Genomic DNA, 16416 nt, shown 5'->3' with positions numbered 1-16416 from the left:
ATTTGGCTGGTCTGACCAGTGGTCTGAACACCTGTGGAGCCTCAGAGTCCAGACTATTAGATTAATCTGTCAGTCACTTTATATAACAACCTGTCCTCCTTTCCATCCCTGTCTGACACTCCCTTCCCAAGCTTGGTGTACAGCTCTGAGATCCAGTTTCACCGGAATGTAAACACTGTCTGAATCCCCCAACTTCCCTGCTTTGCTTCCGCTGTGAGTGCACTTTGGGTATATTGGCTGCTTGAAAAGTAATTATCCTCACTTCCCACCTGATAAATTAAAGACCCCCAGGTTCTCTGCTTAATGGTGCAGAGCGTTCCAAAGTGATTCTCCTGCAGAAGCAGTTAGGAGAACATCCTAGCAACCCCACACCCCTCTGGACCTCATTGTACTGGGGTGACAGCCCATTAATCAGCCCGACCTGGCTTGGAGATGGCAAAGGTCGTGCTGCGTGAAGTCTAATCGGAAAAACAAATTTCACCCCTCTGGAGCACTTCCTGGCAGGGATGGAGGGGGAGACTCGCTTGGTTTCACACTTAAGTATGTTAAGTAATTTTCCAAGGCTAGAACACAACTGATATGAAGGGTTTGTACTTCAAGCAGGGAGCACAAGTCCCCAGGGTTCTCTCTACACTGTTCAGAAATGTAGTTTTGGGAAAGATCAGGAGAATGAACTCCCCAACCAGCCTAATTTACATCTGCTCAGCTGCTTCCCAGGGAAGCAAGGAGCTAAGCGGTTGGTGAACATGGGGTCCAAGGTTTGGTGAAGGATGACCTTGGACTGTGCTGGCAGACTCACTGTCTACAGGCACAGATGAAAAGACTGGTCTTAGCCTCAGGATAGCCCTGAAAGGACAGTGGGGCCTGTCAGTGGGTTACACATAAGGAAGACTGAGGTACATCAAAGCAAAAGTCCATCTTGCCCAAACTGTGTCTTAGACAAGGCCAACAGTGGATGCCTGGGGAAGAATGATATTTCCCAGGTATCTTCCCCAGGCTCCAGTGGCTCAGAGGTGGTATATTTGTGGTTAGGAGCCATTGATGGATTGTTTTTCCATTAATCTGACCATTTAGTTTTTGAGTCCATGCAAGCTTTTGGCTTCTGCCATGTTCTGTGGCCAAGTTCCACAGTTCAATGATGTATTACACAAAATGCCTCCTTTTCTCTGTTCTGAACCTGTTTCCTTTCAACCTTGCGTTATGAGAGCCAAATTACAATCATCTCCATTCATCTTCTCTGTTTAGACCTCTGCAATACCCTATTTCAGTTGTAGAGATGTATTCTTTCGTTTCTTGTGACGATATTGGAAATTTACACCCTTTTTGATTCTAGTTTGTACTGCTCAGGAAGCTGGAATAATTCCCTGCAGTGGTCCCAAAGTCCACAAAGATAGGAAATAATAACATAAATCAGCTGATAAGTCCATGAAAACATCTTCTCCATCCTGGCAGGTGATGATGTCCACAATTTGATAAGCCAAGGTAAAGTCAAGCCAGGAAAAACAATGTATAAGCTGCAATATATTCTTGTGCAGGCTTAGTATAACGGAAAAAAAAAAAAGGAAAAAGAACTCTTTAGTTGCCTACTATCATGCTTGATTTTTCTGGCTCAAGAAAACAGTCCTGTAGATGGAGGACTGAACATATATATTGGCAAGCAAAGAACTTGCTGCCATTTGGCTCCAAGACAAGAATAGCATTGAGTGATTGTTTGTTGTTTTCTGATAGGGTCTGGAATAACTGCATGCAGTTAATCCTCTGATGCTTTGCTGTAAAATGGCATGCTCCTTCATGACTGAGGAAAAAAACTACAGTACCAGCATCACTACGGGTACATCACTCTACAGCACTACTTTTTCCACTCGCTGTGTTTGGGCAAGGGTTTGCAAATGTTTAGCAGTGGCCCCATTGCAGTAGAGAAACATGGATCAGCAGCTGGTAACCTATGCTGACAGATTCAATTTTTTGTTTAGTAGCTTTAGCATCTTGTCCTTGCTGCAGGAGTAATACTATCGTATTTGTGCCATGACCATCTTTGATGCCAGTTTGTCACCAAGCTGTGCTGTATTGATGTATGCTCCCTTTGTTGTTCTGACAGTGCTGAATCCTCCACCCAGTCTTTCAGTCCAGAAGACCTTCCAACTAATTCTGATTGATTTTCTACTTATTTTCTATCTGTATTTGTACCTGTTTTTGTTTGGTTTTGTGATCATCCTACATATGGTTCTCCTTGTGCATTTGAATGTTACAGTGTTCAAGAGATGGCAAAAATCTTCCAGCTCTAGTGTATTTGGGACAGCAGGCCAGGGCATGAGAGACTTGAATGCAGCCCTTAGCCTCTCCATCAATCCATGTGCGATTTGAGTGCCCAGAAGCCTTTGACAGCAGAAAGTCTCAATTGTGCTCTTGAGCTTAGACATCCTGGTAGGCTTTTAAGCCTACTTTAGGTGCTGTGTGGGCAATTTGGATAGGTGCTACTGTGCCGCAGTTTCCCTAGGTGAGTAATAGCCCTGCTCTATTTCACAAGGGATTTGAAAATCGTATCTCAATAGAACCAGTAAAATATTCAGACAGTAACACTGAGAAACAGAGAGAAAAATTCCATGCTCAGACTTAGCCGTGTCTAAATGCCTTGGCACAGAAATTATCTTTGGAGCTTAGGGCTTTGCCACCCATCTTGGGGGGGGGGGGAAATCATAGAAGACAGTGAAGTAAGCACTAACCAGATTTTGTAGAGATATTACATGAGCCTGAATAATGAGAGGGGAGAGACTGCACTGCTTCATCAGGTGAGAGGCTCAGGGACATTTTCCGAGGAACGGTTCTGGCTAAGCAAGTTCTTCTGTTCTTGCTCTAACTTCTGATCTAGGACTAGGAGATTGCTCATTTAAAGAGGAGCTCAGTGAAAGGGGCTATTCTACTATAACAAGTCAGGCAATGATGTACAGTCATCATACAGTAACCACTGATGGCCCTAAACCTAAACCCACTGCAGCTCTGAGTTTTGTTATTGGCCAGCAGCTACTACACTATCACTGTTTTGGCCTGATTAAAGGCTAGTTTTTCAGTGCAGTGTGGATGTCTGTCCTTAGAAATGGCCATGCAGCTCTTGGGGAGGAGCAGATGAGGCTCTATGAGGCTTAACTGATGAGCTTCATGGGTGAGGCTGGGGATAACTGCTTGAAGAAAGGACTGAGAAGAGGATCCTTGAAGACAGCTGTTGAAAGGAGCTCTTCTGGAGGGGAAGTAAAACCAGAGGCAGTATATTAGGTAAAGGAAAGGGGCCATTGCAGAGGCTGCTTAGCTGGAAAAAGTGGAGTTCTACAAAATCATATTTTCCTGCTGCCAGTGAGGGGAAGAAAAGCTTTTGTAAAATAAAGTGGCATCTGCTCTGCTTGGCCTCCTGAGTAGTCAAGACAGACCTGAACAGCCAGCCCTTGGCCAATATACCTGGATGTTTGTCCATGCTAATAACATCACTGTCCATAGCTTGGGAGCAGGGTGAGGGACTCATGATACTAATGCTGGTTGATGCTTACATAAAGGCATTGTGCTGTGGGAAGTCACGGTCTATATTCCTTACTGCAGACTCTCCCAGCTGGTGGCTCACAGACCACTGCTGGTCCATGAGAACTCAGAAGATGGCTCATGAAATAGCAGAGAAATAAATGAATATAGAAAGCCCACAGATGCCTCTTTTTAGAGCCAAGGATCAATTCCTTCCCTGGGAAAATGGGGAGGAGGAGGCCCAATATACACTGGAGTCTGCTGGACACAGGGAATAGCAATGAATGAGCTGAGATGCCAGTTTTTACTGAGGGCACAGACACTAGCTGACCACAAGAGAGAAAGGAGGGGAATGTGGGGAAGAGCCTGCCAATGAGTGAGGGAGCCAGAGGGAGATTCCTGAGAACCTCAGAAAGTATTTTGAAAATGGCGACCCAACCCAGCGTGGCAAATGCAGCATGACCCTTTCTAACACAAGATGGGGAAAGCAAAGAGCAGCCCAGCTGCTTGGATACTTGACACCAGGATCATGCTCAGTGGTGCTGCTTGCAGTTGATGACGGAGGGCCACTTCCAGCTAGCGATTTCAAATGTGAAGCCTATTCAATGCATGGCAATGGCCATGAGGTTTGGAGTGGGTGACTTAGTTATGGCCTGGGAAATGAGCACGGCATCTTTTGCTAAAAGCCAAGTTCAATCATGTGAAAATAATAAAATGGAGGTCCAAACTAGAACCTCTCCTGGAGCTGCACAGTGCTGACAAGCTGACCGAGAATGTGTCACATCTCTTAATTTCACAGCTCCTGATGCACAGCACTAGCTCTCCCATATGTCAGGAGTCACATTCCCCACTGCTGGAATGCAGCCACCTCTGGAGCAGAACCCAGCAGCTGTTTAAAGATTTGACAGAAACAAACCAGGGACAGGATGCAAAGACACAGCCAAAGTGCAGAGGAAAACAAGGGAAAGAAAAATGTCATCCAAGTCCATAGGGTGAGCGTGACAGTTGTTATAGCAGGGACTGAACTCATAATCACATGACAAAGAGCACAACAAATTACCAGACATCATCTGAGCTATAGTAAGCAGTAATTTGTTTCCTCTTAGCCTGAAGCAAGCACAAAATAATGCAACTTAGCATAGAGCCTTCTTTTGCATATTATGCTTTGCCACACTTTCTTGCATTTGCTGCAGACTAAGACTGTACATGCAGACCAATATAACAGCTTAGGTAGTGTGTAGTAACCCCTGAAGCCCTGATAACTATCACAGGAGCATGAGTCCTTTGTCCCAAGAGCTCAAAAATGTGAGTTTGGTTTCTTCTTTCAGGCTAGGCTCACCTTTAGCTCAAGTTTTAAACCTAGTTCCTTATTTCACAACCAATTCATCCTCTTACCCCCCTGGACACTACAAGAGGGATAATCTTGATAATAACCTAGACACTCCTTGAAATGACATCAAAAGAGGCAAGTGTTTTTAGGCTGAAGTTATCATGAGAGGTTCAGAGGGCAGAGACTCCCTCTGTGTTTGAATGGAGGGATCATTTGTACCCCCGTGCTTTTGGAGGACACCATCCAGCCTGACAAAAATAATAATTTATAAAATTGACTTTGAAAACTTTCAGGAGAGTTATCAATGGTACTAGGCATAAGCCAAGGTCTGGTGGCTTGGAGATGAACAACCTCATCATTACCCAATTCACTGGGTTGCTGATGGTGTCCTCCTCCAGGAGTAGCCTGCTCGGGTTCCTGCTGCAGACAGACCCCTAAGTTATTAACTGTCACATTGCCACCAATTCAGAAGGACTGAATCCTTACACAGGCTAAGGACTGGGATATGTGCACAGCAGGAAGTGGTGTTTTCAACCTGCAGGAACAGATCTTCCCTTGCTTCCCATCCAGAGCAACCCCTTGGGAAGGGGCTGCTCCAGGAGAGCAGCCCAGGCATCATTCCCATTCTCCACGAGTTCAGCGTAGCTGGGGTTTGGCTGATGCATTCCCTCTCTGCTCAGAAACAAGCCAGGGTGGGGAACCAGCTGAAAGGCAGAATGGTCTAAAGTTCGGAGGTGCCTGGAAGAGTTTTATCTGCTGAGACATGAACCTCACAGGGGACAGAACACTGCATACAAGTATTAGTCCCCAACTACCTGCCATAGGCCTCTTTCGCAGAGGAGACACCATGCTGGATCATAATAATCATCATAATTCTGGATCATCATAGTTCAGTTTGCAAGTGACCTCAGGAGCCCTTTGAATCCTGTGATCGTCAACTCTGGAGCATCAGTGATGTGTTGGCCTGGCATAGCAGAGTTGCTCTTACATCCTTCTGCTCTGGCCCAGTCCTGAGTATTCATTTGGGTTAGTCAACAGTATCTGGACTAGCAAATACCTCCAGACTTCAGCTTAAAGGGATTAATTAGAACGAGCCACCAACTGAATTCTCCAGGGAGACGGCTGTGTGGAGACAGCCAGGGCTTTGTGTAGTGGCGCCCGTCTGAACATGCTGGCCCAGGAAGGGAGGCGGAGCAGGGGAAGAGGGACGGAGGCTTTCGAGGTGGATAATAGAAGAACGAAGAGACAGGAAGGTGAGGATTTTTCCTGAATCCCACACTGCCATTGCTCCTGCCATTTCAGTCAAGAGTAAGTCCCCTGCTCCCCTCACATGGGCTATCTCTTGCCACCGTTGTATTTGGCTACTTGGAAACCCATTTGCAAGCTTCCCCCCATTGCGTTCAGTGCGCAGCCACAAGAACAGCAGCCGTCTGGATCCCCTCCAGCTGTCCAGTGAGAGTAAGGGAAAAGCATTTAGTAGTAGCAGAGAAAAGGAAAAAAAAAAAAAAAAAAAAAGCCAGAAATCATTTTTCCTGGCACACTGTGACGCACGGATTTGGGAATGAGGGTTGTGAAAGCTTTTTGTTTAACTTATTCTTTTCTGATCTGACAGCTGATAAGTCCCACAGCTCAGAAACATCTGACAGGACTGGCTGAAGTCAATTCATCTTTCATCTGCCCATCATGCTCTTGAAGCAGAGAGTGACAGAACTATTTCTCCTCTGAATGTTGCTCTCCCTCATTCTCCCTCTTTTGCGTGCTGTTGTTGGGAGCTTGGGAAAACTAGTTTCCTTCCTGCCTACAGCCTTCTCCCCAGGTTCAGGGCAGCGTCCGTCTGCCCTTGCACCTGCTCCATACAGCTGCAAGCTGCCTCTGCTGAAATCATTTGCACCCGACCCAGCAGCAGGCTGACGGGGCCCCTCCAGCTTCCCCTCAACTCCTTTCCCTGTCATATTTTCCTTGCTGCTCTTTTAATTAACATGCTTGTTCATTGCTGTTCTCGCTAGCTATTTCTGCTTTTCTGGCATGCTCCCCTTTTAACCTCCCCCAACTCTTCATGCACTCACTACAGCAGTGCTTCTCAGATGCAGCTTTTGAAATACAGCTCTGTTTCTTTGCTCTGTGTCCTATTCCCAAATACTGCTGAGCATGCACCTCCTGGGTGGAGAGATGTAAGTTTAAAAGGCCTTTAGCATTTTTCACAGACTAGTTAGACCCTCACTGGCCCTGGCTCTGCCTTAGCCCTCACCTAGTTGCTTCTCTGTAGAGGCATAGCCTGATGTTGGATGGTCACAGCCCCCAGGATCAGACCAGTTCAGAAAAAGCAGTTCTACCTCATATTTGCACCAGACAACTACCACAGCTCAGTTGATGAGGAGTAAATCATCTACCCTGCTGTCAGGCTGTCACTCGTGATTGGTGTTACACATTCTGAAGCATCTACCAGTTGGTGCACTACAAACCTTGTCCTTTGGGGAGGAGTGCATTAAGCCAATATACCTTCAGCAAACGCCATGGGACGGGAGCTTTGTGTGCTTTCACGGTGCATGTTGATCGAAAGCAGTAAAGTACAGGAAGGAGGGGTGTTTGCACTCGGAAACCTGAATGCCTTTCCATGTGGAATGCTATTTCTTCGTGCTTTTTCTTTGTCAGTGCCCACTCACATAGGCTTGCCTTGTGTGGGTAGGTAGCAAACTCTTTGAGGCAGGGACTAGCTTTCCAGTTTAGATCATGTATCACCTAGCACACAGCAAACAGATTTTTGATGTGGGCAAGAGGGCCCTCTAGACTGCTAGTAGGTAACAAGTATTAAAGGCGGCAAAAGAGGAGCCTAAGACACCAAGCTATTGAACGGGGATTTTTTTTATTCCAGAGATGGGGTTCCTGCCAATACATTGGAGTGAAGCCAAACTAAGGTAAACATGAAAAAAAAGAAAAAGAATAAAAATGACCATAATTACAAATGATACTGTACTTGGATATAAACAGCTCAAAAAAATCTGAATGATAATAATAAAAAAAATCTAACACCCTCCACATTGCTGGGAAATCTTGCTTTGCTTCCTGCAGCAGAAAATCAATGATTTAATTGCTCTTAAACTTGATGGGCTGCATCTCCCAAATAAGGAGCCCATTAGACACACTTGCAGATTGGAAGCTGTTTCGGCAAACTCCCTGCTTTTCATCACAAGACAGCCATTTTGGTCCCCAAGGATTTGTTTTCTCATGCGTTTTGTTGGAGAAAACAAGCACTTGTTCTGCAAAACAGGATCTCTAATATTTAATTTACTCATCTTTTTTAATATACTCCACATCATGAATTTTTCTGCTCTAGGTTCTGCAGTCCTTACTCCCACAGCTCCACCACTCATCTCTTTCCAGTTTCAAAACTATGTGGCTGTGTTATGTCTGGCCACCAGCTGGGTCCCAAAGTCCATACAAGAAGCTTAGCTGAATCCTCCCTGTATCTCATGCTTGGACTTACAATGTCTGGTTATATCCTGTAAATAAGTGCAGCGTTGCCCCTAACCAGGATACTCACAGTTTTATAAGCAGCAACACAAGTCTTGTCAGGCCAACCATGAACCTGGATGGGCCTATAAAAGCTGTGATTAAGTGTATTTTAGCTCAGTGTCTTTGGTTGTATCTTTCGGATGCAGCTTGAGCAACAGAGAAAAGAGGGGAAAAAACAGAGTGAGAAGGAGGAGGGAGAGAAAAAAATGTCTCAAATATTTTGTTGAGTTGCCAGATCTGGTTCAGCACCATTAAGAAAGGGGATATCGAAGACTGCTTTTCATTCCACCATTTTGCAGTGGGTAATTGCTTTCCACACAGTGCATTGGGTTTTGATGTGATTCCAGCTGCAGTAACGCAAGTTACAGCAAGGGCTGTTCCAGTGCAAATGTGTTATTTGAGTGTCTCTCTGCTCACACTATGACTAAACAGAAGCAGCTGTGGCCAGAGGGCCATCAGCGCTTTGTATCACACAATCAAGCATTTCATGGAAAGTTTTCATGTTTTCAGTTGGAAAAACTTTCTTTCTTCCATGGCTGGAAATTTTGAAGAAATTTTAATTTTGCATGATGCAAAAAAATGCCCCGAGAAACAACTGTCCTCTCCAGAGGAGATACAAGCCTGATACCATCTCAGTCTCCAGTATGACCCTCACATATTATGATCCTCAGCATGTCTGAGAGCTGCCAATGTATGTTGGTCAGGAAAGCTACCTGTATGTTTCTGAAGGATATCAGTTCCAAAAAAATAAGTTAGAGCTGGTTTAAGGACAGCTTGGAATAGTGGGACTACATTGCTATGTCAGGGGAAGAACATCTATCAGTATGTGGCCTAAAATCTGTGGGGAGGAGAATTCCTCAGTTATTTCAAAACTAGCTTGGAGAAAGCACTGAAGAAGGACAAGCTTGTCTTAGCAGAAAAATGTAATAGTTGCCTTACTCATCTTCAGCCATGACCTGCACAAGGCTTTATCCATCAGCAAGAAGGAGTCCCAGGCTCTGCCTGAGCCACTCTGGTTCTCTCCGGGAGAGGCACACAAGTGGGAGAATGATACAAGTTTTCAGTATTTGCCGGATCTGGAGATGGCTTACATGGAGCATCAGCTACATCTTTGGGACAGACACTGTACTTGAATTAGAGTATCTCTTAAATTTTTTTTTGTTTGTTTTTTCAGATTGTTCTCAGGCCCTCAAGAGTAGGCTATCATTTATGGGTATCCTTGCAGCTCTGACCACTTCTCAGAGCAAGGAAACAAACAAACGAATGAATTAATGGAAACATAAAGACAACCCATCTAAACCGGACGGTTTTACATTTATAACTGTCCTTAGAAAGAAGCAAGTAACCAAGAAAGATCTACTCAAGACAAAATATGGCTCCCCAAAGGTCTTGTATTCCTTAATTGCAGGTAGAGGCAAGTGACTTTCTCAGGTTTGGTGAAATAAGCCTTTGGGAACCACTGAGATTAAAACTCAGGAACTTGAATCCAACTTTTATTTCCCCCTTGAAATCCTAGACCACACAGCCTTCAGCTTGTAAGTGTATGGGCACATCTATGCACGTGGAGGGGGAAGTTCAGCATCACATAGGTGGTCTACTCTCTTTCTAAGAGGATTCATGTGATACCTGAGATGAGAACTGTGAGTTGTTTTAGGGAAGAAAGACGCTGGTTCTAGGCCTATCAGCTATCTACAATTCTCACCTTCTGAACCTTCTTTCTTTCATTTTCTCATTCAAACTATTTTTTGACTGTCCTTAATTTCATTTACCAATGGCTTTCCTTGGTAATTCATTTCACACATTGATTACAGTTTGCTTTGCTATAAACACATGTGGATTTCCTTTTTAACTCTTCATTTCCTAAGCTTTAGATAGAGTCTAATGTTAAACCACAGGAATGGTCTATCCAGTTCCAGTTTATTAAATCTACCCCACTGCGTCAAGTGTCTATAGTACACACAATTATTAGGGCCAAGGTACATTTATGACAGAATTCATTTCACCCAAGGGTGGATTAAGTCTGTAGATGTTTTGTATAAAATGGTAATACTTATGTTGCAACACAAGATGGAAATTCGTAGGATCTACTCAAATCTCAGTACATGCTCTGGAGTTGATGATTTCCAAAGCCAGGTTCGGTCAACTGCTTCCTCTCCATATATACTACATAATCCATATGCATAAGACTACTTAAAAAAATTTTTAAAAGGCACAAAAGGTCAAGATCCTTTGGGTCATTTATTAAAAAAAGGTAAAATCAACCCAAAACAGGCAAAGTATCTGAATGCGAGAAAAAAACACAGATGGAAAAGTTTACATTCAGTTTCATCAGTAACCTCAGGTGATAGACTTCTCAGATTAGTAAGACAAAATTAGATAGGAGAAAGATGGGAAAGCTGTTAGTATGTCAGTGTGGTCATATATAGTATTAAAACCCTAACAGGCAACAGGAACTACAAATTAAAGGAACTTCAAAAGCCTAAGAGAAGTCCTGTAGTTTGTACCTAGGAGTGATGAAGCCCCTGAGGAGTAAAATGCTAAGAGAATTGCAGACTAAAAGCTCTCCTAGACAGAAAGGTTTGCTATTGAATGCAACTGGATACAGAAACATTCAAAAGTGAGTTGATTCATCTGTCTTCCACATCTTAGGTTTTATCACATTTCCCATCCTCTCCATTTTGGAACATCTGTCCCATAAAATGAAGGGACAATAAAGCAGTTCTTTACAAACTTCATATTATCAGAGGATATCTCCACAGTCAGATGGAAACTGCTGCTTGATATTCTTCTTTAGCTTAGTTTTGAATTCTGAAGAAGGTGGTGTGGTTACTGATGAGAGCTTTATTCTGGTTGAAGAAGCCTTTTAGCAAAAAAGTTTCTGAGAAGACACATCTGGAAGGTGTCCCAATGCAGTTTTGAGATCAGAAAGGATGGCGAGTCAGGAGGGCTTCTGGCTAAACATATGATTAAGACTTAGGAGATTTCGAGTCTGTGAACATCTATCATGTGACACAAGGAAAATGCACTAATATCACTGAAATTCCCTTTTTTTTTTTTTTTTTTTTTTTTTTTTATGGTTATACAGTGGAATCCAGCACAATGCATCTAATGGGACCTTTGGAGTCCAGGAAGACAGATTCCTCCTGATAATGCACATTGCTCACTAGCTTTCTTCTTATACTCTGATGCTGGCAGAGCATCCGACTGTCTAAAGGAGGATCAAGTACATCCTCATATCTAAAATGGGACCAGCTTCAACATTAGGTTGACCAGGTTGATCAGGTCTTCTCTGGTCAAGTTCTGAAAACCTTCGAGGATGGAAACTCCACCTTGTCTCTGACCACCTGTCCCAGGATCACACTGCTTTCAGTGTGAAGATGCTTTTCCTTATATCCAATTCGACTTTCCTTCTCAACTTGTCTTTTGCCTTTTGCCTTTTCACTGTGTACATTCAGGAAAAGTCCAGCTCCATCATCTCTAAAGCTGTATTAGATCATCCTAATGGCTCTCAGATGGCTTCTCTTCAATTTCTCAAAATATCTCTTATACTAGGGGCCATAACTGTACAAAATACTTCAGATGTAGCCTCATGAGTAAAGAGCATAAGTGAATGACCACTTTAATATTTTGAAATCCACTGCCTCACTGACCCTTTGGCTTTTGCTTCTTTGCATAGATAGTCACGTAGGGTTAAGTGTTGTGCAAACCTCTTCTTATCTGTCCCTGAAGCAGGCTGCCAAAGAATCTGTGTCCATCACTGATACAGGCTACCATCATCACTGTAAAGACCTAAGGATTTTCCAGTGGCTTCAATAATTTTGGCTGGATTGAATTTTGCTGTTTGTATGTATCATTAAAGCTCATTAAATCAATAGCAGTGATTCACTGGGAAGCAGAGAGAAACTACCCAGTTGTCCAAAACCTGAACTGTAAGTATCCAGGGATGTGTTTTCCTTTGCTTTTAGCTGACAGTCTGGTCAAGTAGAAGGATATTTTTTCTATGTGTCATTGAAGGGAGCGATTACCATATGCAACTCTTACCACCTAAAATTTAACCTTTCCTTTCAGGCTAGGCAAAGTCCTGCAGTAGACAGAAATCATCTTAAAGGCTCCTTGTGCCCATAAAGCCATGGTTCCCCCCACCAGCCACAGCTCTGAGTCTTCTTGAGAGTCTATGTCTCCCTCACAGGAAATGTTGCACTGCCTGACAAGCAGATATAAGACATTAATAAAGAGACAACATGTTCTCAGATAAAATGTTCCAAATATAACAAGTCTATTTTTATTAAATTTCACCAAAGGCCTCCCTGCTTCCTAATCAGAAAGCCTGATTTGCTGACTCCCACAGACCTGGCTGTTCTGGCTCACTAGAGCTGTATCATGATATAGAATTACATTTTTATAATGACTCAAATCTTTTCCCAAGTCCTTAAGTATTTTCCCAAAAAGGAGAAAAAATAAGGAAAGAAGAAAAAGAAAGAAGAAAAACTCCACACACCCTCCTGTAAAATCCAGGCACCAACTTTGAGCTGTGTGTGGTCTTTTTTGTCTTTTCGTTTGGCTTTCCTCAAGACACGGCTTATTGCATTGGTCTGGATGCCGTCCTACCAGCACAGTGAGCTGGCCAAGCCCTGATCCCAACAACAAAGTCACCTTAGCAGGTGCCAAAATAAACGTCAGCCTCCAGCTACCTGTGCTGACTGCTGACGCTTGTGTGCGTGTGTGTGTATGTGTTGCAGGCCACAAGGCCGGAAAGGCAGTGCCTTCTTCCTCCATCCCTTTGATGTGTATCAGTCCTTGGACCTAGTCTTTTTTTCTTCAGGGGAGCCTTTAGGGCACTGCAACCTGGGGAATTATTTTTAAATAGCTCTTTTTTAGAAAAGGATGAAGTTCTTCAGAGAGTACTGGCTGAAAATGGACAAAGGTTGAAAAATGTGTATGTATGATATAGAAGCTGCATGTGTACAAACGTACTTGTAATTCCAGTAACTTCAGTTATTTATGAAGCTTTAGCTCATATGGACATGTGTGTGAGTATGTCCTCGTGTATACAGTGTATGGGATGTATGCCTGCGGGCTTATTCCAAGTGGACGCATTTCTGGTGTCGACTGTATTGCTTACAGCTGGAGTAGCAACTTTGGTAGCCAATACAAAGCTTTTTGATTAAACAGTCACTTCCCTTGGATTTACAAGGTGCAGCAAATATTAGGAGCTGTTCAAATTCATGAATGATATAAAAGGGAAAGTTACAGGCCATGATTAAATTGATCAGAAAATTACAAGAGCTTACTGGGAGAGGGGTACAATCCAGCCAGTTGTATACACTGAAAGGGCTGGGGAAGCTGGGCTTGGTAGGTGCACATGAGCATTGCTTTGTTCTCCTCTGTTTTACAAGCTGTGGTCGTTGTTTTTCCACATTCCACCTTATAAAAAATACTGAGTCTCAAAGACCTGTTCAAGGTCATTTGAAAGTCTGTTAATGACTTACTTGGGCTCCAGAGTCTACTGTGCTCGTATGGCTTCAATTTGACTCCTGTCTTTGGCTTGAGTGAGTGGGCAGATCTGACTGGCTCAGGAGTCTTGTCCTATCCTGGAGACATGCCATACCTGCCCAGCTGTATCCTTCTGTGATTATTTCTTACAGAAAGTGGATTTCATTTAAAACAAACAAATGAATAGGGTCTATAAAAGCCCAACACTTTCTCTGCCTGCAACTCAGTAGATCTATTTAAGGTTAGCACATTTCAAAAAGTGAAGACAACACTAGACTTTGGAGATGACTTCCAAAATGTCAATGTTAAGATATTAAAGTACAGAGCACAAATAAGTAACGATAAAAGCAAATCAGGAATAGGCCAAAAATACTAAATTAAGAGGCGGGTGTGAGAAGGAAAGAAACAGCAATCTTTTTCCCCAAAGACTTGTGGAACAGTTGACTGAAATGTCAAAGAGAAAGAGGTTTTGGAAGTTGTATTTCAGCTCCACAAACTTGTTTCTGTACCCTTTCCTAGTTCAACATCTGCAACCCATATTTCATTCCTGTAGCGCTCATTGGAGGACTTCATTTCCGAGGTGTGGGGAAGGTGACACATTATGTTCAGGATACACAGGTTCAAATGTGGATTGGAGTTCATGAAGGGAACAGCTTAGCAGTTTCAGACAAGACCCTCAACTAACACTGGGCCCAAACATAATGTTCTAAAAATAGGTTCAGAAATCCTGCCATGAGTGGAGTGGAGGCTGCTCTATGATTTGTTTTTTGTTGTTGTTGTTGTTTTCTAAGTCTCACTTAGAGACTTAGACTTAAAAACCAAAGCCTATGCTAATCTGCTAGGTGTCTGGACATGCATGGGTATGTGTGTATCTGTCTGTCTGTCCAACCAACTATGCCACTCCTAGGACTTTCTGAGCTCTATTTGCCTCCTGCTTGGGAGAGGAGCAGAGCTCTCAATGATGTTATATCCCTAAAAGGTTTGAGAAAACTTGGCAGTTGGTGAGAGCAGGACTCTCACTGTCATATCTGCTGGAGCATGAGGCTGCCTCTTAGACAGCACAGAAATTTTTTTGTCTCATCCATGGGGAATACTGTGATGGGAAATTGCTCCTTATGGGCCAGTGAAGGAGAGCAAATTACATGAAATGAGTATCAATAATGCCAGCTGTTACAGAGCTGCTTTGAACAACACTTAGTGGAAAATACAAGAGTATAAGGAGAATGGCCAGAGGGCTACCCGGGATGCTCAGCCTCAAGAGCGACCAGAGGGACTTAGGTTCCCAGGCCACCAAGATGATTGTTTTGAAGGTTTTATTCCTAGACCATACAAGCCCAGAAGCAACACTGCCAGGATTTATTTTCTTCCTGGAGAGATGCAAAAGAGCAAAGTCAAGAGGCAGTTAACCCACAGTAAGTTAAAAAAGATAAATCTTTCAAAATGTTATATTTCTCTAAATCAAAGAGCTTGAGAGAGTACTTTTTCTTTTTAGAAAAAATCTGCTTTGTCAAAAAGAAGTGTAACTTTTGAGTCGACAAATTAAATCCTTCTTGTTTTGATTTTTCCAACACTTTATTCCCAGCAAAATAGAAAATACTAGAGTTTAAATACATATTTTCTGAAGTAGGAAGCAAGCAATAATGCAGTGATCACACACAGGAGGACAGAGCATTTTGAGAAGCTACCAGATTTCTCGCTACTAAAATATATCAAGTAAATAAATAAATCAATATATGCTTTTTTACACAGGAAAAAAATCAAACCATTTCCTGATAAGATTGAAACTACAGCATTTCTAGTCAAGAGAAAACTGTAGAGTAAGTTTTTGCTAGACTCCAGGAGCTGCTGGGCTTCTCTCCTGGCTCACCTTCAGCTCAGGTACTGGGTCCTTCATAAGTATGGAGAGTCACATTGACAGGTGGTCTGGTTAGCTTCAGTCATGTCGTAAGCAAACGTGGTGTGTCTCTGGGGAGCAGAAGGAACTAGAGTTCATTCCGCAGACAGAAGGCAGCTGGCAGGCAAACTCCAAGAATAGCCATACTGTCTTCTCCAAGAGAAAGTTCAGGCTCTCTCTTTGTTTGGCTGGTTGGATTTGTTGTTGTTATTCTTGTTTGAGAGACCAGTAAAGCCCCAGGAGGACGTAGTAGAGCTGTGATCGGATGCCAAAGTAAAAAGCAATGGTATAAGGCCCTGCAGAAAGCAAAGAAGCTTACAGGAATGTCTGGGTTTTTCAGAATTGCTTAGCACCTGAAAACTCCTGTCTTGGGCCTTGAATTTTGGGAGTCCAGCCCGGCAGCCATGCATCCTGCATGAGCTGGCAGTTTTATTTGTCTACCCGTACAAGGCGTTCTCTACATTTACAGTTGAAAACTGAGAAAAGCAGGAGGAGGAAAAAACAAATCAAATGAGGAAAGTGTGTTTCATTCGACAATGGGTCTTCAGAGCCTGCATTTTTTAGAGATAGACTCCTGGAATAAAAAAAAAAGGAACAGCCCACGTCTGAGATATGTGCAAAATATAATTCAAATCTAAAGGCTTTAACAGTGTGAGAAAAGTCAGATGTTAAACAATCA

The sequence above is a fragment of the Rhea pennata genome, chromosome 6, assembly GCF_028389875.1.
Source record: "Rhea pennata isolate bPtePen1 chromosome 6, bPtePen1.pri, whole genome shotgun sequence".
Taxonomy (NCBI): Eukaryota; Metazoa; Chordata; class Aves; order Rheiformes; family Rheidae; genus Rhea; species Rhea pennata.
Note: the sequence above shows the minus strand (reverse complement) of the source record.